Source organism: Rana temporaria, chromosome 3 (genome assembly GCF_905171775.1).
Source record: "Rana temporaria chromosome 3, aRanTem1.1, whole genome shotgun sequence".
NCBI lineage: Eukaryota > Metazoa > Chordata > Amphibia > Anura > Ranidae > Rana > Rana temporaria.
In genome coordinates, this window is record NC_053491.1 from 68,122,759 (window position 1) to 68,146,488 (window position 23,730).

The 23,730-nt window shown below is 38.7% G+C and overlaps 1 protein-coding gene across 2 annotated transcripts in view; it reads right to left on the bottom strand.

Annotated features, from left to right (window-relative positions):
* Window positions 1–23,730, bottom strand: part of WDR72 (WD repeat domain 72) — a 364,461-nt gene that overhangs the window by 164,376 nt on the left and 176,355 nt on the right. The window lies entirely within an intron of this gene.

The following is a 23,730-nucleotide window of genomic DNA, read 5'->3' on the forward strand; positions in this document are numbered from 1 at the left end:
CCGCGATGGGGCTCGTAGGTGGTCAATCTCGCCGAGAAAGGGAGCGAGATTGACACAATATCGCGGTCACCCACTGTATGTACTGTATATTTGAAATGTATCAACTCTGATATTCTAACTGCCTATCTTTCTTCCCGGGGCCCTAAAATGCCAGGACAGTATAATTATGTATTTATTGGGTAAAAGCTAAATTTAACCTCATTCATTATCAAGTTGCTATTTTTTTAGTTTGTACTTTTTATCCTTTATGAATGGATCTGTGTTTGCACATAATTATCCATTCACTATCTAGGGAGTCGTTTCTAGACATGTGCATTCGTTTTCGTCCGAATGCATTTTCGTCCGAATTTCAGGTATTTTCGTTATGGTTTTAACAAACAATAACGAAAGCACAGAAAACGAAAACCGAAAGATCCGACATAAAAAATGCTTTATTTTCGTTTTCGTTGTGGTCGAATGTGCCTAACCTTAACTATTAGTCCAATATTGTTCTACATAGAGAGAAAAGATTTGACATAGAGAGAAAAGATTCGACATAGAGAGACATGAAGAGTAAATTTTTTTTTTTTTTTTAAGATTCTATCGAATCTTTTTTTTTTTCTTAGAACATTCGACAGACACCAAAAGCTTTCAATGACAGATTCGACATAGAGAGAAATGAAGATTCGACATAGAGAGACATGAAGAGTCGATTTTTTTTTTTTTTTTTAGAACATTCGACAGACACCATAAGCCTTCAATGACAGATTCGACCTTAATTTGGATTTTCGGACGAATGCATTTTTTTAACGAAAAACAAAATAAATAAAAACGAATTTCGGGAGTAACTAAATAAATGTATTTTTTGGACGAAAACGAAATTACGAAACAAAATATTTCAGTGTGCACATGTCTAGTCGTTTCCGGATTCACCATTGTCCTCACTTTACCTTATTCATATTTAACCTAAATGTAACCTAATTCGTTAGATTTAGAGTAGTTCAAGTGAGGATACTGGTGATTTGGTGAATCAGCAATTTAGTCATTATTTTTTTGTATATGATAAAATTCATACTTTTTAATAACACACATCCAAGCCAGACAGCAATGGCAGAGAAGAAGAGAAGACTCTGAATTTGACAAAGCCTTCCCTTAGAGCAGTGTTTCCCAACTCCAGTCCTCAAGGCACACCAACAGGTCATGTTTTCAGGCTTTGCATTATCTTGCACAGGTGATTTGATCAGTTTCACTGCCTTAGTAATTACCACAGCTGTTTCATCTGAGGGAAATCCTGAAAACATGACCTGTTGGTGTGCCTTGAGGACTGGAGTTGGGAAACACTGCCTTAGAGCAACAGTGGGTGACAACTGTGGTGAATAAAGGACAGGGGATGCCTGACTTAATTTACATAAAGTAAAGTATACATAATGGGTAGGTTGAATAAAGACACCAACAGTTCAAATAAATGGCAACTGCCCCAACCTATAACTGGCCTTAACAGCAAAGAGTACATGGAAGGGGGACGCATTTTAAACAAATAAATATTCCCAGCTCAACTTAGCAGCCAGTCTGCAACAAACCAAATTGTCTTGTCTAACAGTTCAAATGGCTTAACTGGCCTCAACAGCAAGGAGCACATGGAAGGGGTTGACAGGCTTTAAGGCCAGTTATAGGTTGGAGCTGTTGCTGTTTGCTTGTACTGTAGATCATTTGGTAAGGGGACGCATTGGACACCTTCGCTGCCATTGTGCTATTTGCTGGGTGTCCAGTGCACCCCCTGTGCTTTTAGGGAGGAGTGGGCTGCCCACGGGCAAATCTGCCATCAATCTATCATGTGCTCCTACTATGGCGGCTCTTAAAATGTATTAGTTAGGAGTTAGGATTGCAGATAATACTGGGGTGCCTTGTTGTGGCATCTGCAGCTTACTCATGTATTTGGAAATGTGTGAGAACTAAACCCCTGTTTTTAATGTGAACTGTTAGACAGGAGAAGGCTGGCTGGTAAGTTGCGCTGGGAATTTTTTGTTGTTGTTGAAATTTCTGCAATTTCACAGCAAAATCAAGTTTTCTGAAATTCTCCAATCGTTCCTATCTGTCATTTTAGGTCATTAAAAAGGCATTACCGTATAAAGACCGAATATAGCTGAAAATGTTTTGGACAGAGCAGTGAATGAATGGTATATCTATCAGCTTTTTACTCCTGCCAGGAGGGCTGATATCTATCACACTTAAGACCCATATCCAATGCTGGAAGATACCAATGACTGACTTCTAGGAGTAGAACCAGTTTCAGGGCAGACCTAACCAATTAGGAAAGTATTGTGCTTTTTCTTAAAGAAATTTACCACCATTGCTAAGATACAGTATGTAAAATCTGAATCCATCCACAAGGTGTAAAGACTCCACAGTACATTAGGAGTGGTGAAATCATTTGGGTTCTTTATCTTGAGTGCTAGATGCATTACTGACCAAAATGTTACTTTAACATAAAATGACAGTTTGGCAGATTAAAGTGTTACTAAACCCAGGACCCTGCATTCACTATATCTGGTCTCACACAGTACACAGAACATGGACATGCGACTTATTTTGTACCTATAAACTTCTAAATACCTTTTTTTCATCAACAATATATAGCAGTCTAGTGACTTCTATCAGTGTCTGGTTAAAGTGGAGTTCCGCCCTCCCCTCCAAAAATTCAGCAGCTATACATACTGCAGCTGTTGACTTTTAATATTAGGACACTTACCTGTCCTGGAGACCAGCATTGTCGGCACAGCATTGTTTCCATCAGCTGTCGGGTGTTACCGTTGCCATTGCAGGTAAGGAAACCTGGAAGTGAAGCATTGCGGCCAGGACTACTGTGCATGCGTTGTCTTATGCCGCGTACACACGATCTGATTTCTTGTCGAAAAAACCTTGGATGGTTTTTCAGACAGAATTCCGCTCAAGCTTGGCTTGCATACACACGGTCACACAAAAGTTCTCTGAACTTTTGTCCGCCAAGAATGCGGTATCGTACAATACTAGGACGAGCTGAGAAAATGAAGTTCAATGCTTCCGAGTATGCGTTGAATTGTTTCCGAGCATCCATCGGATTTTCAGATAGGATTTTTTTCCGTCGGAAAATTTGAGAACCAGCTCTCAATCTTTTGTTGGCAAAAATTCCGACAGCAAAAGTCCGATGGAGCATATACACGGTTGGGATTTCCGTTCAAAAACTCACATCGGACTTTTGCTGACAGAATTTCCGATCGTGTGTATGGGGCATAACTGGCAAGGCAGTGGGGGGAAGGCGGAGAGAGGAGGAGGAAGCCGAACCTCTGATGTACCTCACTGCAGCGAGGTCCGGTGGAAGTCAAAAACAGGTACCCGCCCCCTCCACTTTAATGCTTGTAGGAGGAGTTTTCATTCTCCGCTGACTAAGGCTGCATGACCCATGACCCTCTGTCTAGACAGTGCTGATTGGCCCTGTGCTGATCACATGCACCCTCCTAAATAAAATAAAAAACTATCTAGCAATTCGCAACAAACTGAGCATGTGCAGAGTTTCTCCAAAGTATATGTACTACCAGGAGCCGCTTTGGGGACAGTGGAAGAAGGGGAGGATCAGATAAATCAGGATCAAACTGTTTTTTTACACAATGAACAGGATTAACTCCTAGGTTCCACAGTCAGTATAACAAGAATGCTTCACTGCATATACAGACTGATTTTACTGCTGTCTGTGGGTTTAATAACACTTTAATGGTTCTGAAACGGGACAATTTTTTTTCACACAAAAAGAACTTAAAAGGAACACATATCTTGTTGTGTGATTACAATATGGGTGGGATAAGGTTTTCTTAAAACAAATGATCACTTTTATGTTGAGTCTGCAGTTCTTCAAGAATGTTGAGCTTTCATTTTCCCTTTAGAGTTTTACAGCCTTGGGTTTGTTGTCATCCACATAAGTTGAACCAAGGCCATGTGTGAACCAATCAACACATTTAGCAGTTTCACAGATGACCCTTAATGCGTTTCTTATTCATTTGTAAGCTTGTATGCTTGGAAGGATGAGTGCCTTGCCTGACACGTACATTTGCTGAAAATTGCTGTACAACAATAAATTATCGGCTGCGTACTTCTGAGTTTCAAGCAAGTATTTTTCGGCACAAGAGGAATCTGTCCGACGTGTCTGAGCTAGTGGTCCAGCGGTTGTCTCAGCTGCACAATGCAAATGTTTGTCTTCCCTCATGAGCCTCTTTTGGGCTGCACAGCTTTATCAGCTCTCTGTGTATGACAGACCTCTTTATCAGCTTGGCAGATAGGAAGAAACCATCATACATCATGCTCCATACACTGCACAGGAACCTACATTAATGAATGTCTGTCACTGGCATAAACCTGGAAAATGAATACAGTCCCACATAAAAAAAGATGAAATATATAACACAATCCAATGACCCTTTCTGTGGTGCTTGGACGCATTAGAGACAATAAAAAGGATAAAAATAAATAAAAATGGTTTTCTGTCCGGCGAGACAGAGAAGTGTTCTGTGTGATATTTTACAACATAACGATAATGTATTTACTCAAGCTTTAGGAAACAATTATTTGTGATGTGTCCACGAAAAGAATCCTTATGTAGAATTTTAATGCATGCACTGAATTAAGGGAAATTGACAATAAATTATGTTTCAAGGACCCTTGTTCTCTGTTTTCTAAATTCATAACAACAATTGTTTTGAACCCACATTTCCTTGAATCTGTGAAATACTAAAATTCTATAATTTTTATTATTTTTATATAATTTTTATCGTTAATTATTAATTGATTATTTATAAATACATAACTTGGGCTGCTTTTACACATATAAACTTTTGCCGCGCTAGAAAACACCTTTCCAGCGCGACAAAAGCACGTCATAACTATTCCCCTTTAAACACCCACCATATCCAAAACAGTCACAACAATTAATCATCAATGCAATATGGAATGCAGATTTGCCTTACAGAATCTTTCATACTCTAAATGTGCCCAAAAGTGGTAACTATGGCTAATCAACCCTAAATGCACAGTGCTATATTGATAGTATATGCTAAACTTGAGTGTAACTTGTCCAAATCTATATTATACCTGACTGGTACCCTATCTACCCGACTATCCCGACCTGTTCTTCTCCTTACCGCCTCCTGATTCTTTTTGCCCCCTTCTTCCCACCCTCTTTTCATACCCTATTTCTAATCTTCAACGTGCTTCCTCCCATAAGTTCACAGTTTTATTGTTACTTGAATACACAATAATTCACCATATTATTATTATTATTATCATTATACACAATTTATATAGCGCCAACAGTTTACACAGCACTTTACAATGTAGAGGGGAGACAGCACAATTACAGTTCAATACATTTTCGTCGGATATCCCATGAAGCTGACTTTCATCAGCCTTGCCTACACACCATCGGTCAAAAATCCGACCGTGTCCAACGCGGTGACGTAAAACACTACGACGTGCTGTGAAAAATTAAGTTCAATGCGTCGACTTGATTCTGAGCATGCGTGGATTTTTGACCGATGGACTGCCACACAGTTTTTTTTTATCGTCTTTTTATCCATAGGAAAATTTTAAAACACGTTCTATTTTTTTTCACAGATGGAAAACAAACCGATGGGGCCCACACACGATCGGTTTGTCCGATGAAAACAGTCCATCGGTCCGTTTTCATCAGACAAACCGATCGTGTGTACAGGGCTTTACTGCCCATATCTGAATTTTTCCCATGATCATATGATAATATCACCTCAACTAATTCTGGCCATACACCATACGAACAATCGGCCGAACCAATACCTAGTGCAAACAGTTGTGATGGGAAACACATTAACCTTTCAATTTATCGTTCTTTCGGCAGAACATTTCCAAACTTGTCCTACATTTTTTCGGGTCAAAAACATCCCAACGATTACCGATTTTGTGACCTTTAACTGGATGAAAAATAAACAAAGTGGCCAAATGACCGAATTTCGGATGATTTTTCATATAGTGTATGGTCAGCATAAGATTCATAAAGAGTTAAAGGTGTTTTACACGCCGAGAGGTGGGGCCGGCATTATGACCACGTGACCGCTGTGATTGGCTGTCACAGCGGTCACATGATCAGAAAAGTCCTAATCACATACAGTACAGCGATGGTGAACTTTCCATGAGCTGTTGGTCACTGTTTCGGGAGTGTACAAGCCGCATGCTCTCAGCACAGCACTGTCGGTGCTATTGCACGCAAACATGCCGCCACTTGGCATCAAGGCCCGGCCAAACCTAAATTGAAATGCTGTATATTCATTAGATGTGGTGGCTGCATTTGTTTTCTTTTTTTTCCCCTTAGTATTCAGTTGACGATCCTGCCAGTAACACACCTTCTGTATTAAAGTGCCTACACTCTGGATAAAAGAGAAATAAAGATACCTTTGGATAGCAACATTGTCAGCCTGGGGGATGGGTAGAATTAGATGTACTAGCAGATTTAGATATTCTAACAAATTTAAGCCAAACTCCAGCTAACCACTTCAATACCAGGCAATTTCGCCCCTTCCTTCCCAGGACAATTTTCAGCCTTCAATGCTGTCGCACTTTGAATGACAATTGCGCGGTCATGCAACACTGTACCCACAGTGTCTCCTTCACCGACAGGCACTGATGAGTTGGCACTGATAAGGTGGCACTGATGAGGAGGCACTGATATGTAGAATTGATGGGCCCTGATATGCTGCATCCATTGACACAGACAGCAGGACTCGGCCCGCCCCCGGCTCCCGTGTCACTGGATTTGATTGATAGCAGTGGGAGCCAATGGCTGCGCTGCTATCAATCTATCCAATGAGGACCAGAGACAGCTGCTGGGCTTGTGCTTGCTGCTGGAAAGATTGGGTTCAGGTAAGTAAAAGAAAGGGTCTGGGGTGGGTGCTGCACTACATAAGGTTTTTCACCTTGATGCATAGAATGCATAGAATGCATTAAGGTGAAAAACCTTGAGATTTTACAACTCCTTTACTGTTTTATAAACTATTGTTCTGTTTGGAGCTGTAAATATACAGTATATGTAGCCAGGTGCTGCTCTTTGTGGCTGCTGCCTGCTGTTCTGAACTTCTCACCAGCTATTTCAGCAAGAGGAGAGAGCTGAGGAGAGAGAGTTTAATAGACTTAGTCAGGAAGCAATGCAGTGTGGGAACTGTAGTCCTGATGAGAAACACTATCGTGTAATCAAAACCTTTTAAGCTACATTCCCTAGAGTGGAGATTGCTGGTAAGGGTATCTGTTCTCTAAAAAGTCATCTAACAAAGAATGATATTCCTATACCCTGGTATATAGAGAGACACTAGAAGGAGCATTTCCAAATCTATAAATGATAACATATATGGAACAACAAAACTAAATATGTAAAATGTTATCAAAATTACTTTCATGTTAGTATTATAATAATGACGCAAAACATGTAGTCTAGAATCCTGCACCTCGCGGAGAGTCAGTCAACTTCAAAAATGTCTGACACATGTTCTCAAAATGAATTATCCACCAGGGAAAATAACTGTTAACAACACTTAAAGAATAAGGGCACCTTTGTAAAAAAAATAACAAATGCACAACTACCTATATCACTCAACAGCTCCCCGGTAGTTCATTGAGAACTAAAAGCCGACAGTCGCAAAGGCTGCCGGTACTTGTAGTTCTCCCATTCACAGCACTCTGTGAATGAATGACGTGGCTGGGTTGGCCGAGCCCTGCATGGCTACATTTTTTTTTAATTGCGACAGCAAGTTTGGGGAGAAAATCCCTGGCTCACTGTGACTTGAAGTGTCTGCGGCAGTGGGAACAAACGCGCGGAACATGTAACATGTTACCAAAGGTGAACTTATCCTTTAAAAACTTTTGCCCCAGAAGGAATTACCCCCTTAATGACCTGGCCATTTTTTGCGATATGGCACTGCTTGGCTTTAACTGACAAGTCATGCAATGCTGTACCCAAACAAAATTGATGTCCTTTTTTTCCACAAATAGAGATTTATTTTGGTGTTATTTGATCACCTCTGCGTTTTTTTGCGCTATAAACAAAAAAAGAGCGACAATTTTGAAAAAAATAAAATAAAATTCCTTTCTGCTATCATACATATCCCCAAAAATATGTAAAAAGACAAATTTCTTCATCAGTTTAGGCCAATATGTATTCTACATATTTCTGGTAAAAAAATCCCAATAAGCGAATATTGATTGGTTTGAGCAAAAGTTATAGCGTCTACAAAATAGGGGATAGATTTTGGAACTTTTAATTTGTTATTGTTTTTACTAGTAATGGCAGTGATTTGCGATTTTTAGAGGGACTGCGACATTGCAGCGGATGAATATGACCCAAAGTGACACTTTTTGGTGAACCAGTGACAACTATACCGGTACATTGATCAGTGTTAAATAAATGCACTGATCAATGTATAAATGACTTTGGCAGGTAAGGGGTTAAACTAGGAGTCAATTAAAGGGGTAACTGTGTTCCCTGGGTGTTTTCTAACTGTGTGATGGATGGGATCACTGGGACAACACAGAGATTGCTGTTCCTGTTCACTAGGAACAACAAATCTCCATGTTGTCTCCAGTCAGAACGGGGATCCACCTTGTTTACATAGGTAGATGCCTGTTTCTCCTCTCTGTAATGCGTTTGCGGGTGGCCAGTGGACTAAAATCTGCGGGACCCGTGCGCGTGCATGCATGCAGCAGCAGGCATGCGTGCACCCATAGTATCTCATACAGGTACGCCGTTTCACGCAGCCAGGCCGCCTTGCCACAGTATAAGTGCGGTGGGTGGTCCGGAAGTGGTTAAACAATGATATTTCAATGATATTGAGATACAATAACTCAGTAAAGAACTTTACCTGGAATATCAGTTTCAGACTTATTTGCTAAAAACCTTAAAGTGTATTTGTGGATTTGTAATGCAGGGCAACAGTCAATTAGAGAAAAGAGAGAGCGAGTTCTGTGTAAGCTTCCGGTCATGAACTTATCTGACAGTCATTAGCTATGCACCAGCAATGTCACATGGGAAGAAGGCCACATCCTCCATCACGACCAAAAATATTGCATATATTTCATCACTCCATGCAACTAAATGGGGAGGTAGGGAAGAAAATAGAAGATATGTGCTGCTATTGCAACTTTACTCATTTAGTAGATCAATTCCATTGAATCAGTACACATAATATATTAGAGTTGGAAGTTTTCATGAGATTGAGGAACAATACTACAGGGCACAATGATACGACCTGAAAGTATAATTTAAATCAATACTTTACCACCAGTGGTTAGCTGGCTGGGAAACTGTCAAAACTGACAGCCAATCATAGACAGTGGAGCCATTACCCATCCCGCAACCGCACTTATACCTGCCTCTTGCATATGTGCGGTTGCAGGACTGGGAATGCCTCCGTTGCCTACGATTGGCTGTCAGCTTTGGCAGCTTCCCAGAAGGACTTGTGTTTGAACCCCTCTGAGCTCATCCCTATTTACCATCTGGTGGACAGGTTTGCACTGCAGTACTTTTTTAATCTTTATAATTGGAGATTTTCCTACCCTCGGGGACGGAAAATATAGATTTTATTAAAAACAGGAGGCGAGTATTATGCTATAATCTTTCTTTACTGTCATCCAGCAGCAAGAGAGTTAATGAAAAGAAAAGACGTTACACAGATAGGTATGCAAATGAACATAGGTAGACTGTCCAATCAGGTAACAGGAGTATGTTATAAAGGTGAGGTACAGGTGATATTCTTCCTCTTTCTTGATGATAAAACTAGACTGGAAATAACTTGAACTGGAAACTAATTGGAACAACTTGAACTGGAACTCATTCTTCAATATGTCATGAAGTCCACAGTAGAATAGGCGCATTAAGATGAAAAAGAATGCATTATGTAAGAGCAAAATAAATCTTGAAGGGTAGGGTATTAGGGTGGGATAATACTCGCCTCCTGTTTTTAATAAAATCTATATTTTCCGTCCCCGAGGGTAGGAAAATCTCCAATTTTATGGCAAACAGGAGGCTCATATTATGCTTGTTCAAAGCTATATACTCTAGAGCATTAAATAAACGTACAACCTATAGTTATAATACATTCATAGACACATGAGATTCAGGTCTAAAGTAGAAATTCTTAAAAGTGGATTCTGAAGACCAGTTTGCGGTTCGCATTAAATCTGATAGAGAACCACCTGATTGAAATACCTTAGTGGCCATTGCACCTCTGGTGGAGTGGGCGCCAAATATGGAAATGTCAATGCCTGCCAAATCCATGGTTTGTCTCACCCATCTAGCCAAGGTGGGTGAGGAAACTGGATGGAAGGGTTTGCAGTAGGAAATTAGTAATTGAGATGAGTCAGGGTCTCTAAAAGGTTGAGATTTGGTTTCATAGGTTTTTAGACATTGGACTACACAAAGGTTTGGATTGAAGGGAAAGGCCGGATAGAAGACCGAATGTAAGTTGGTCTATGTGCGTCTGAAAATGGAAAATTGAACACCCTGGGGAGAGAATTGTCTACGGGATATATCTAGGGCTTTTACATCCGCTACTCTTTTAAGGGAGATGAGACAAAGTAGTACTGTTAGTTTGAAAGATAGAAGTTTTAAAGACAGATTCTCATTATCACCCCAGGAGTTAAGAAAATTTAAGAGGATGAGGATTCTGAAATAGGTCTAGTAGAATAGAAGGGAATACTGGGAGTAATCGTGGGTAGTCTATGCTCATCTCCAGAGCCTGAGGGAACCATGTTTGGGATGGCCAGTAAGGGGTTATCAGAACTATGTTCGATTCTAGGTAACGTGTCAGAAGGAGAGCCCTTGATATTAGAGCAAAGGGGGGGAAAGCGTAAGATGTTCCTTTCGGTCAAATTTGTAGAAGGGCATCTGTCCCCAATGCTTCTGGGTCTGGACGCCAACTGAAATATGTTGGAATCTGTCTGTTCAGGCGTGATGCAAACAGATCTATCTGGAAAGGACCCCACAGGGAGTTTTAGATGTTAAAAAATTGTCTGGTTCAACATCCAATCGCTGGAATCTGTTAGATAACAGGGAATTCCAGTCTGCAATGGAATTGGATAGGCCTGGGATGTATTCCGCCTTCAATATAATGTTCTTGTCCAGGCAAAAATGCCAAAAATCCTTTGCAATGTTCGCCAAAGGTTTGGATTTTGTACCTCCTAAGCGATTGATGTATTGTACTGCGGATATGTTGTCCATGCGCAGTAGAATACAAAAATCGGATCTGTCTCTCGCAAAACTCTTGAGAGCAAATGATCCCGCTAAGAGTTCGAGACAATTGATATGTAACAGAGCTTCGTCTGGAGACCATTTCCCTCCTGTTGTAAGAGGGACGCAGCGAGCACCCCAGCCTGAGTTGTTTGCGTCTGATACTATTATTAAATCCGGATGTGGATGGAAAATAGTCTTCCCATTCCACATCTGGATGTGAGTCAGCCACCAAAGTAATTCTTCTTTGGTGTCCGGAGTTAGTGTTATCTCGTCGGAATATGCCAAGCCGTCTCTTAGATGTTGGGCTTTTAGTCTCTGTAGTGTGGAGGTGCCGGAAATATCGCTTGAATGGAAGCTGATAATAGACCGACAATCCTCGCAATTGTCCGAAGAGATATTTGACTTTTGTTCAGGACTGAGCGAATCTCTCTTCTGATCGTCTTCAATTTCCTGTTTGGAAGACTCAGAAGTGATAGTTGGGTATTGACAAGAAAACCCAGAAATTCTACCTCCTTTGAAGGGGTTAGGATGGATTTCTTGTAATTGATTATGAATCCCAGCATGTTCAGAAGGGATATCGTCCATTGAATGTGTAAATGAATAGTCTGAAGTGATTGTGCCATGATCAAAATGTCGTCTAAATATATTATTAGACGAACACCCCTGCTCCTTAGAGCTGCTACTACTGGTTTCAGTAGTTTTGTAAAGCACCAGGAGGCAGATGACAGACCGAATGGTAGACTGGTGAATTGCCATTTCTTGTTTTGCCACAGGAATTGAAGAAATGGTTGGGAATTCTCGTGCATGTGCACTGAAAGATAGGCATCATTCAGATCTATTTTTGCCAACCAGTCTCCTTGTAATAAAAGGTCTTTTAACAGGTGAATACCTTCCATTTTGAAATGGTGGTAATGGACGAAATTGTTTAGATATTTCAGATTTATTACTGGTCTGAAACCTCCATCCTTATTTTTGACCAGGAACAGGTTGCTCACAAAACCTGGAGTTTGCAAGGGAACTTGAACTATGGCCACTTTGGAGTAAAGCTCTTTTATCTCCAGTGAGATGAGCTTTTTGTCCTCTTCTGAGAACCTTATTGGAATAGGATCCTGACTTTGAGTCGGTAAAGAGGTGAAATCTATCTGGTAACCTAACACGGTGTTCAGAGGGCCTCTGGGGAAATGACCTTCGGTAGAAGATCGGTTGGGAAATCGGCCCTTGCGTTTCCCAGCTTTGGGAAAAACTTTGGTTGGAAAACCTTTTTGAGTGATGATTGGGCCTTGTCTAAAGAAGTAAAGAGAGCTACGTATTTGTTGATCTCTTTAATAAAAGAGTCACCAAAAAGTAGACCCTTGGTGATGGAAGATGGTTGAGATGAAGCGAGATGCATAAGCAAGCTGTGGATCCAGCTTCATCAGAATCGATCTTCTCCTTTCGCTAGAGATGGCCGCATTGGCGTTGCCAAATAGTACAATGGCTCGCTGAGCCCAACCTTTCAGGACATTTAAATCTATTGGGGTGTTAGATGAAACTGCTTCTTCTATTAAATCTAGAATCTTAGCTAAGGGGCCTAACATGTCTAATAATTTATCTTGACAGAAACGATATGATCTGTCCACCCCCTTTTTTGGGTGTTTTCCTGATTTTAGAAGGAATTTAACTAATGCGGGGTCTAATTAGGGTGTATTGGCTAATTTCTTTGGGAGGGACGGTCTCGGGCACTCTGCTCTTAACATACTAGCCTCGTTCTTATCTAATGGTTTCTGGATCCAGAGGCTTAAACATTTCGTAACTAGGGAATGGGTAACCCATTCCCCTGAACGGGGATGTTTAATTTGACCTGGGTCGAAATACGGATCACCAGAGCCGTCTATAATAGCATCCTCGGATTCCTCCTTTTCAAGGGTATTCCTTCTTCTGCATCAGAGACATTCTCATATTCAGAGTCTCTCCCTTCTTCTGATAAAGATTCCTCATCAGAAGAAGAATTGCTGGAAGAGGTACGGTAAGAGTCTGGTTTTTGCCTCTTTGAGGCCATTTTTACCCGTTGTAAGATCAACTCCTCCCGGGCAGAGGGTATAACGTGTGACCTCTTGTCACTGACAGTAGCCTTTCCTTTACTAGGAGGCTTAGAAGATTCACCCTGGTTCTCCATCAGGACCATTCTTTTAGAATGGGAGGGACCGGTATGAGATATATGATGTCGTTTTTGAGACACTTTACACGCTTTTTTCAATCCCTGAATCATGTGGGATGTAGAGTCCTCCGCTGACCAATAAATGTCAGATGGGGTAATAGGTAAAGGTTCAGGGGTAACCTGAGGTTTACTTTGAGACAGGGCCATGACTACCGATTGTGCAATGGAATCATGCATGGCCGTCTGCATAGCAGATTGGATGGATTTATCTATTATGGATTGGATTTTCTGGTTTTCCTCAGGGATATCTGAGGGGGTAACAGTAGTGGAATCTTTATTAGACATAGTGAGGTGTGAGTAAATGTGATTGACTGAAGACAAATTATTCTGAAAGAGAAAAAATAATAGAACAACTAATTAATATATATGCAGCAGAACTATATATATTTATTCTGACTGCAGTTCAAAGTGTGTAAGTATATATGTATATATATATATACACACATCTATATCTATATATATATATATATATATATATATATATATATATATATACAAGTATATATACATATATCTATATGCATATATCCACATGAACAAACATATGTTTATTTAAATTTGTTTGTGTAAATGTGTTACTATTTGTTTGTGTGTGCCAAACATACACCCCTGAACCTAAACCGGGTTCAGGGTTGGTATGTGGCAGGCACACACCCACACAGGAGAACGGACTTTCTGTCAGGAAACGGCGGTATAGCAGCGCTGCAGCGCAGTGAGGAGACACACTGCGTGTCGGGCCGCGAATCCGCGCAGGACCGCGCCACAGCTGAGCACCAGCTGTGAGGAAACGATATCCCGGACTGCCGGGATACCGCCGAACGGCCGCGGTGAGGGGACGCGGGCCGTCAGAGAACAAGTGAGTGTGCTGTAAGCGGGGGTATTGGAATGGTGAGGAGACCACCTGGGAAGATAATGAATAGAAGGGGGGTGGGCAATGCTGGGACTGCCATTAAGGATAAAAAGTAAGGCCCTGCAAACTGTGACAAGCGCAGGGTTGCAGGGAAAACTCTGCAGAAAATGAATATAAATATATATATATATGTAATGAGTTATACTGTATATTGTGACAGGGTACATGATTCCATGTATGTCAGTGAGAGGTTGTAAAGATCAGCTTTCCCTTTCATAGAAAGGGTTAAGCCTGGACAACAGGAAAACCTCCTCTCTCTCCCTATTAATTACACAACACCTGATAGAGATTGGAGGAGGGAGAGCTCAGTCTGAGGCATGCTGAGCTGAACAGGACAGGTTGGAGACTGTCTTCTTTGGAGAAACAAGGTCTGTCACAGACAATGCCTTATTTGGACTATTATTTGTTTATTTGTTTTATACTGGAGGCTGGAATAGCCCCTCCAGTACACAGTAGTCAGGGACCGTACTGTTAGTTAGCTTCCTAAGCTGAAGTAGGCCGTTTTGTTTTTGTATTATTTCTTTTGAGTGCAATAAAGCCATATTTATTGCTTAAGTTCAGCGACTTTGCTGCATTACATTACCGCTATTCCGTGCGACCTTGTCACAATATATATATATATATATATATATATATAATATATGTAGAAGCACCTGAGGAAAAAATGTCAATGTACTTATCTGGCTGGAGCAGCAAGAAAGAGGAAGAATATCACCTGTACCTCACCTTTATAACATACTCCTGTTACCTGATTGGACAGTCTACCTATGTTCATTTGCATACCTATCTGTGTAACGTCTTTTCTTTTCATTAACTCTCTTGCTGCTGGATGACAGTAAAGAAAGATTATAGCATAATATGAGCCTCCTGTTTGCCATAAAATTTTGTTTGCCAGTTAAATTAGTTATTTTTCTATCATAGCCATTTTACATAATGATTATGCATCAAGTAATTAAAGTCTAACTATAGCCTTGTTTTTTTAAAGTGCACAGAGAGGTTATACCTCCATAAATATGGTCAGCTGTACAGAAGTAAGAGGGAAATTCCCCCAATGTGGCCACAGACAGCAGGAGAAACCTCTTAAATTCTATTTAATCCCAACTCTATCCAAAACTTATAAAAAAAAAAAAAAATTAGCCTGAATTCCATGCACTATTTTTATTTTATTTTTTAAAGATGAGAACATTTTTCTTTGAACAAAAATGCAATTGAATATTAAGGGCCAGATCCACATAGATCGGCACCGGCGCAGCGTATCTAAGATACGCTACGCCGCCGTAACTTACTTGGCTTTGTTTCAAATCCTCAAAGATTTCACGCCGTAAGTTACGGCGGCGTAGTGTATTTCTGGGGGCAGAATTCAAATCGGCGATTAGGGGGCGTGTTTCATTTAAATGAAGCGCGTCCCCGCGCCGAATGAACTGCGCATGCTCCGTTTCTAAATTTCCCGCCGTGCATTGCGCGAAATGACGTCACAACGACGTCATTTTTTAAACTTAGACGTGACTTACGTCCATCCCAATTCACGGACAACTTACGCAAAAAAAGAAAAAATTCAAATTTCGACACGGGAACGATGGCCATACTTAACATGGGAAATCTAACTATACGCCGCAAAATACCAGCTTTAACTATACGCCGGAAAAAGCTGACTAGAGACAACGTAAGAGAATGCGACGGCCGCGCGTACGTTCGTGGAGCGTCGGAAATAACTAATTTGCATACCCGACGCGGAAAACGATGCGAACTCCACCCAGCGGATGCCGAAGTATTGCATCTACGATCCGAAGGCATATGAAGCCGTACGCCTGTCGGATCAAACCCAGATGCCGTCGTATCTTGCTTTGAGGATTCAAACTAAAGATACAACGCAGGAAATTTGAAAGTACGCCGGCGTATCAGTAGATACGCCGGCGTACTCTCACTGTGGATCTGGCCCTAAGTTTTTTGCACTTTGTACCTTGCCAAGGAAAATAATTCCAATCTATTGTTAGAGCTTTACACAAACATAAGAAAAGATTAAGGGAAAAAAAGGAAAAATAGTAAGGAGTGGATTTTCTAAAACTGGGGAGTGCAAAATCTGGTGAAACCAATCAGCTTCTAAGTTTTATTGTGAAAGACTAATTGAACAAGCTAAAATTAGAAGCGGCCTGGCTACCATACCATTTTGCACAAATCAACCCTATAGTATTAGTTGTAAAAAATAATCTGATGGAAACATAAATCCCTTTAAAAAACATTATAATCACAAAGCTAATATATGAATAATTGTTAGTTGGATTTAAAAACAAAATTCTCAAAGCCATCTAAATAATCTCCCAATATACAACATGGCTTATGAATGAAAAGCACACTAGAAAAAAATCCTTATTGCCAATAGCAACTAAGCAGCATCCTGTTGCCATATCAGCAGTCTATGTAAAAAAATTAAAACCAGAATTTTGATTGTTGCTAGAGGCAAAAAATAAAACAAAAATAGTGGTTAGCAGTTGGTATACACTTTCTAAATAAAATAACTGAAACCTTTTGCAAACAACTTGTTTAAAACCTATGGAGACTACATATAAAGATGAAACATTTAATAATTATTTTACTGCATTGCCCCCAATCATTACTGCTCCAGGTTATACATTTTTTATTATAAAATATTTAATGTTTCTGTGTTCCATAATATCAACTGTTATTATCAAGTACAATATACCTTACAGATAAACAAGCAGGTCTGGGAATGCATAATCTTTAGCTATTACCTTATCTCAAAAACCTACAATAAAGTCATAAATTCAGATTCATTTGTATTTCTGTATGTATAACTTTTTAATATTATATTTTATATTTTATATATTATATATTTTATATATTTTTATTTAAACTGTTAAGTAAAAAAAATTATTTCTAATTTTTTTTTTCAATTTTTTTACATATTTTTTTATAATAATTGCAAGCGTTAAAAAACACAAACAATCCCATTGCATATTGCTGCAAGCACTATAAAGCAAGCCTGCGGCTCCTCTCACCAGTTAATAAAGCTATATATATCAATCATAACAGTTATAAAAATATATATTTTTTAACTAATATAAGTAAAAAAAAATGATATATAAAAATATTTCTAAATTTTTTTTTGCTATTTTATCTATTTTTACATAATGTTTTATAATAATTGCAAGGGTTGTTATAAAACACAAAAAATCCATTTCACATTTGCACATTGCTGCAAGCACTATAAAGCCTGCTCCTCCTCTCACCAGTTAATAAAGCTACATATATCAGTTTTAAAGTCTGGGTTGAAAAAAAAAAATAACATAAAAAAGATGGCAGTCGTAATTATTTCCTATATTCCTCCTTTTTTTGGCAACAATATGCAAAGAAATTGCAATGCTTCTTTTATTGGGTCCTTTTTCTATTCTCCTCTGTAAGGCCCATATATGATTGTATAAATCTACAGAAAAGAGCAGGTTACTGTGAACAAGAACCCAATATTGATTTTTCTGCGGTGCAGTAAAGCATCTCCATTCTATTTGGCTTCTGTCAGAGACACTCTTTAACAGCTGGAGTCAAATTGCACTATTTACAGCAAGAGTCCTTGTCAAACGGACCATAAGTATTCTAACAATACACTATTCAAATGGCACTTTGCCACACAAATTGGTGACTTGATGAATGCCCTTTTGTTGAACGTGGAAGCCAATATTAAAGTTATTTTTTTTTTTTTACTATGAGATTTTTAAATAAAATTAAATACAGTTTTTTATTACTGTCATGTTGAAACTTGTACTGGAATGAGTTAAAAATGTTGACTGAGAAAAAAAAAGAAGAAAAGAACGATTGCACTGCATAACATAGGGATTGTGATGTTGAAAATAATTAAAATCTGCTTAGATACATCAAAGATCCTTGACAACATTAATATGGATCTTGTGTCAACTGCATTTGTCACACAAGGCCGAGCAGTGGCCTTCTGTTACTGGGAGTCCACTCGGCACGTGCACTACAATAACTAAATAAGAAAGGACAGGGGACCATGAAATTAAGGCATTCTTCTTTTGTAACACAGATTTACATGAGCACAAATGCTGTGACATGGCAAAGTCTTTGAAGTTCGGCTGTGCTGAACAGCCCTCTTCCTGCATTAATACGCAAATCGGAATAGCTTAACCTGCGGGTCGCCCCCCGAAAGCATGACAACAGCAGTAACTGAGATACAACCAGAGGAATACTTTCCTATTGTCTGCTGTTATAGCAAATTTAATGCCCTATAATAAAATGTCAAAGATAAATTTCACATGGATTTTGGAAAATATTGCAATACATTTTTAAAAGTCATTTAAACTCTAAAATATTTTGTTAATAACTAGGAATAAAATAAAGAAATAGGTTGTAAAATGCTCTAGTGTAATTTGCTAGAATGTAGAATAATATACTATGGCATACTATAAAATAGTCATTTTAATTAAGTCTTGACAACTCATGTTTGCTTCAAGTGCTGAGTCAAGGTAAGAAGAAATAAAAAGTCCACTTTAAAATAATTAGCAACTACAAAAAGAAAATTTGAACATACAGCACTTCATTAATTAGCCAGCGTGATATTATTCTGTTGAGCTTGCCAGTGACAATTTTAAAGTTACGAAAAATTGAGTTATACTATTTTGAATGATCTTCAGCAGATCCAGAGTACAGAGTAGTTTAAAAAAAATGCAGCCTTTATGTAACTGTTCCTAATAAAAATGTGTTTTTTTTTTAAAATAAAAGTCATCAATGCCTGATTTTCTACAGCTGATTACTTAGCAGTATGAATGTAGAGGTAAAATAAATGTCTGCATTGAACCCTGACATTAGACAGATCTGTGTTAACTTAAAATCCCTGCCACACTGGTTCTACAGTTTTTTTGTTTTTTGTTTTTTGTATTTTTGCTTATTTTTTTATGTACAGCATCCACTACTGTACAATTACACAAATAACATCACTATATTCCATCTTAAATATGGTTTCCTGCAACAGATATTGTAAGAAAGGGTTTGTCAGATTTAAATATATCAGAGGTTCATTCGAGTACATATTAAATAAAAAAAAGGGGACAGTTTAATTGTGTTCAAGTAAAAATATGAACTCTGTAACTTCAACATTACTTATCCACCATTTACTAAGAAATTAGACCAGCGTTTTTAAAGGGAACCTGTCGGACATAGTCTTTTGGCGCCGAAGACAAAATTGCAATATGTGCCCTCCACCTTTCCCCTGGGCTGAGATGGCATGGTTGCCCATACAGCAGTTGGGGTAAATAAATAAAATAAATTACATTTGCCTTCCACTTTTCTATAAACGACTAAATATTATTGGGGTAGGGGGAGGTTGCGTTGTGCTTATGCCAGTTTGCTTTAATAATAATGAGTATGGTAAAACATAGCCAGATGTGTATTATCAGTATGATGACCAAAATGTGCCCTTCTATTTATGAAGTACGGTAGGTTATAACTCTAATGCAAAATGTATTCATACAATTTCTCCCTTTACTAAAGGCAGCCAAATGATATGGTTCAAACAATGGGAATTATTTGTATATATATGAAATAAAGATTTTTTTTTAAAATAGGGGGATTTTTAGCTTTAACTTTTTACTTAATAGAGGCTTTATTATACCATTATTAACCAACTTCGATTTCAGCCTTTATTGATTAAACTAAAAATGTTATCTAAAACACTAATCCTAAAAAAGACTATGCAAAAGAGACTACTTTCAGTTAATTTTTAGAATAGTTGTTTATTATTAATTGTTATGGTAATTTCTAGCAATGCTTTTGAACCAATTTTTTTGTGATTTGTTAAAATTTCAATAAACAAATTTGACGAATTTAAAAAAATAAATTAAAAAAAATAGTGATTTTTACAATATGACGCTACAAATAGACAAAAATGAAAAAAGTTTATATACAAGCGGTAAAAAAAAAATCAGCACAAAAAAATAAAAAAATCAGCGCAAAAATAAAGTGAAAAAAAGGGAAAGATGAGGTTAGAAAACACTAATTAGGGTTTACTATAGGTTCATACAGGGTTATATAGAAATATATTTTATGAAAAATACACTTTATTTTTTTACACCCAGGTTTGCAAGAACTGATATTATGTGCAATTGACTGCAATGTTCATTCATATAGGAACCAATGTCAATGCTTCTGAGCCACAGAGCTAACAGCCCAGCACTCCTGATTACAACAGGAGAAGATCTTCCCCAATGTAATCTGCAGTGCACCTGCTCAGGTTGACAGCTGGTTCCTGCTCCAGACATATTACATGGAAGCAGTTCTGCGTGTGTATTGTGTGGGACACTGCTGTCAGTTTGACAGCAGGGTCCTCTGGAAAACTAGTGAAGGCAAAAGAGGCTCCTAGCTTAGCACCACAGTCTCTAAGACAAAAGCTTCCCTGCCAAGGCATGGCCATTCTGCCAAGGCTGAACTAACATTTTAAAATGTCTAATAGGTCCAATGTCTTCCAAGTTTTGTTTCTGCCATCTCCATTATGTTTGTTGAATAACTTTAGAGTAGCAAACATGGAACATTTTAAAAAGAACCCATCGTAAAATTATTAAATCTGAACTTGTCAACTTGTCTTAAGATTCAGGTTTCAGAGGAAGTCATCTCTATTGTGGCTTCACCATTTGTTGAGTCATCTCTCTGGAACATGCCTGTACATATCAGATATTAGGCTTCATGTACTCTAGCCTACACTGGCAGCTTCTAAACTCGAGTTTAGGAGTTTTTGGATTTTTTTTGCCAAAGCTTCTAAACTTAACTCCATAAAAGCCTATGATGGTGATTTACTAAAGGCAAATGGACTGTGCACATTGAAAAGTGCAGTTGCTCTGCAAGAGCAGTTGCTTCAGAGCTCAGTACTGTAAATGAGCAGAAGCTCTGCTGATTTCCATCATCCAGTAATGTGCAAGCAAAAATGTATTTATTTTTAAAATGTCCCTTGCATGTAATTGGATATTCTTTGCAAAGTGAAGCTTTTCCTTGTTTACTAAGCTGTGGACAACTGTCTATTTGCCTTTAGTAAATCAACCCCTATGTGTCGATGTACACATATGGGTTGATTTACTAAAGGCAAAAAGACTCTCCTGAATGTGGAAGAGTCACATTCAGGATAGGAACCTTTTGACCGTTGGCCGCGGGAAAATGCAAAACGTGTCAAAAACTCTGTAATTTTTCCGTGTTTTGCTTTTTCTCATGGCCATGGTAAATGTAGGCCAGTGTATATGAAGCCTTAAGACACTTGATATGCACTGGCTGGTTCCAGGACAGTGACTCAATACGAATGCCCTGAATTCTACACCATTAAAACCAAGTCAACTCCCATATTTCTATTCCCTTGAAGCAAGCATGTTGATCCAAGCAAACTTGGTACACACTATTCATGTTCATCCTCCACTCAACAATTAAAGGAGAGTTAAGCCTCGTACACACAATCAGATTTTCGGATGACGAATATCCATTTTTTGTTGCATGCTAGTCTCATGTCGAAATTGAAGAGATTACTTACCATACGAAAATTCTCGTACAACAGAATACAACTTCAGAAGTGACGTAATGTGTTGACAAGTTTTGTATGTATTCTTTCATTTCTGAGCATGCATAGTCTTGCACTTATGATTTTTTTTGTACGAAAACCGCACTAATTAAATGAAAATCAGACTTTGAGTTCACGTACGACAAAAATTTTATAGCCTGCAAATCCAGCTTTTGTCTTCCGAAAAACCGAAATCGGCTGTCGAAAGCACCATAATAACGATCTGAAAATCGGTAGATCATTCGACGGACTAAATTTTACTTCCGATTTTTGTATCGTGTGTACAGACAGACCTTTGCATTGAACCTGTTATTTTCTTTGTGGGAAAAATACATTTCACTTTATTCATTTTTTTAAAAACACAGAATAATGTATAGTTCCACCTCACCTTACCTTCCAATTAACTAGGGAGCTCCATGGCTTTAAATCTGGCCATACACATATACAATTCTGACCAATTCCATAGGAATGACATGGGTGGCCCTGTCGGTACCACCCGACTCATCAAAGTTGATTTTTCCAATGACGTTTATCAGAGAAGGCAGGTAGAAACTTCTCGGTTGAACAACACCTGCATCCAATCCGATGCAGATATTCTGACAGCCACAAATGTTGGCTGTCAGAATATAATAGCAAGCACTGCAGTTTGTCCAGCCACGCTGTTTAGTGGGCATAGGAGGATCGAGGGATCTTTGGGGCTTAACGAGAAAAATGCTCTTACCGCCAACTTTGGAGGTAAGCTTTTTCAGCAGTACACTTACAAAAAAATTAAAAAGGTAATACTGTAGGTGTAGCAAGACTTTTATAATCATTGAGAATCAGTGAGAATATTGTATGGGAGCTGGGCATATTCTGAAGGTTACCACTTGATTAACCTCCTGAGCGGTGTTCCCGAGTCTGACTCGGGGTGAGATTTTTGTGCTAGGATCGGTAACCCCGAGTCAGACTCGGGCTCGCCTCGCTGGATGTACAGGCATGGTTTACTTACCTTGTCCCTGGATCCAGCGGTGCCACCGCACTGTGTGAGCGAGCAGGACCTCGCTCGATTCACACAGTGTCCTCCTGTGCCGCCGATCTCCGTTCCATGCGACGTTACGACGCACGGGGACGGAGAACGGCGCCAAATTCAAAAACGTAAACAAACACATTACATACAGTATACTGTAATCTTATAGATTACAGTACTGTATGTAAAAAAAACACACACCCCTTGTCCCTAGTGGTCTGCCCAGTGTCCTGCATGTCATTTTATATAATACAAACCTTTTTTTCTCCCTGCAAACTGTAGATTGTCCATAGCAACCAAAAGTGTCTCTTTATGTCAAAAATAGTTTTAGATCAGCTAAAAAACAGCGATAATAAATTATAATCACTTGCAGAATTGTGCGATAGCGATTTGTGGGGAAATTCCTCATAAAAAAAAAAAAAAAATGACAGCGACAATTCTGCAACTGAGCAGATTTCAGTGATTTTGATTTGATTACATTATTGAATAATTTTTATTATAATTATATTATTATTTGTTATAATTATTTATAATTATTTATTATATTATAATTTATAATTTTGTTTTTAAAAAAATGTCATACTCGGGATGCCTATTAGAATCTTGTTTGGTCAGATTTAAGTGAGTTATTTCTAAAAATGACAGGCCTACAATATAAAACGCCAAATTTCCTTGCAAATAATGGTACCGCTTTCAGCATGTTTTTTCTGAAAGAATCATATCGCCAGGGAGGTTAAAGGGATTTTTTTTCATATACGTTTATTGAAAATAAATATTTCCTATAAGAGATGCTTCAAAT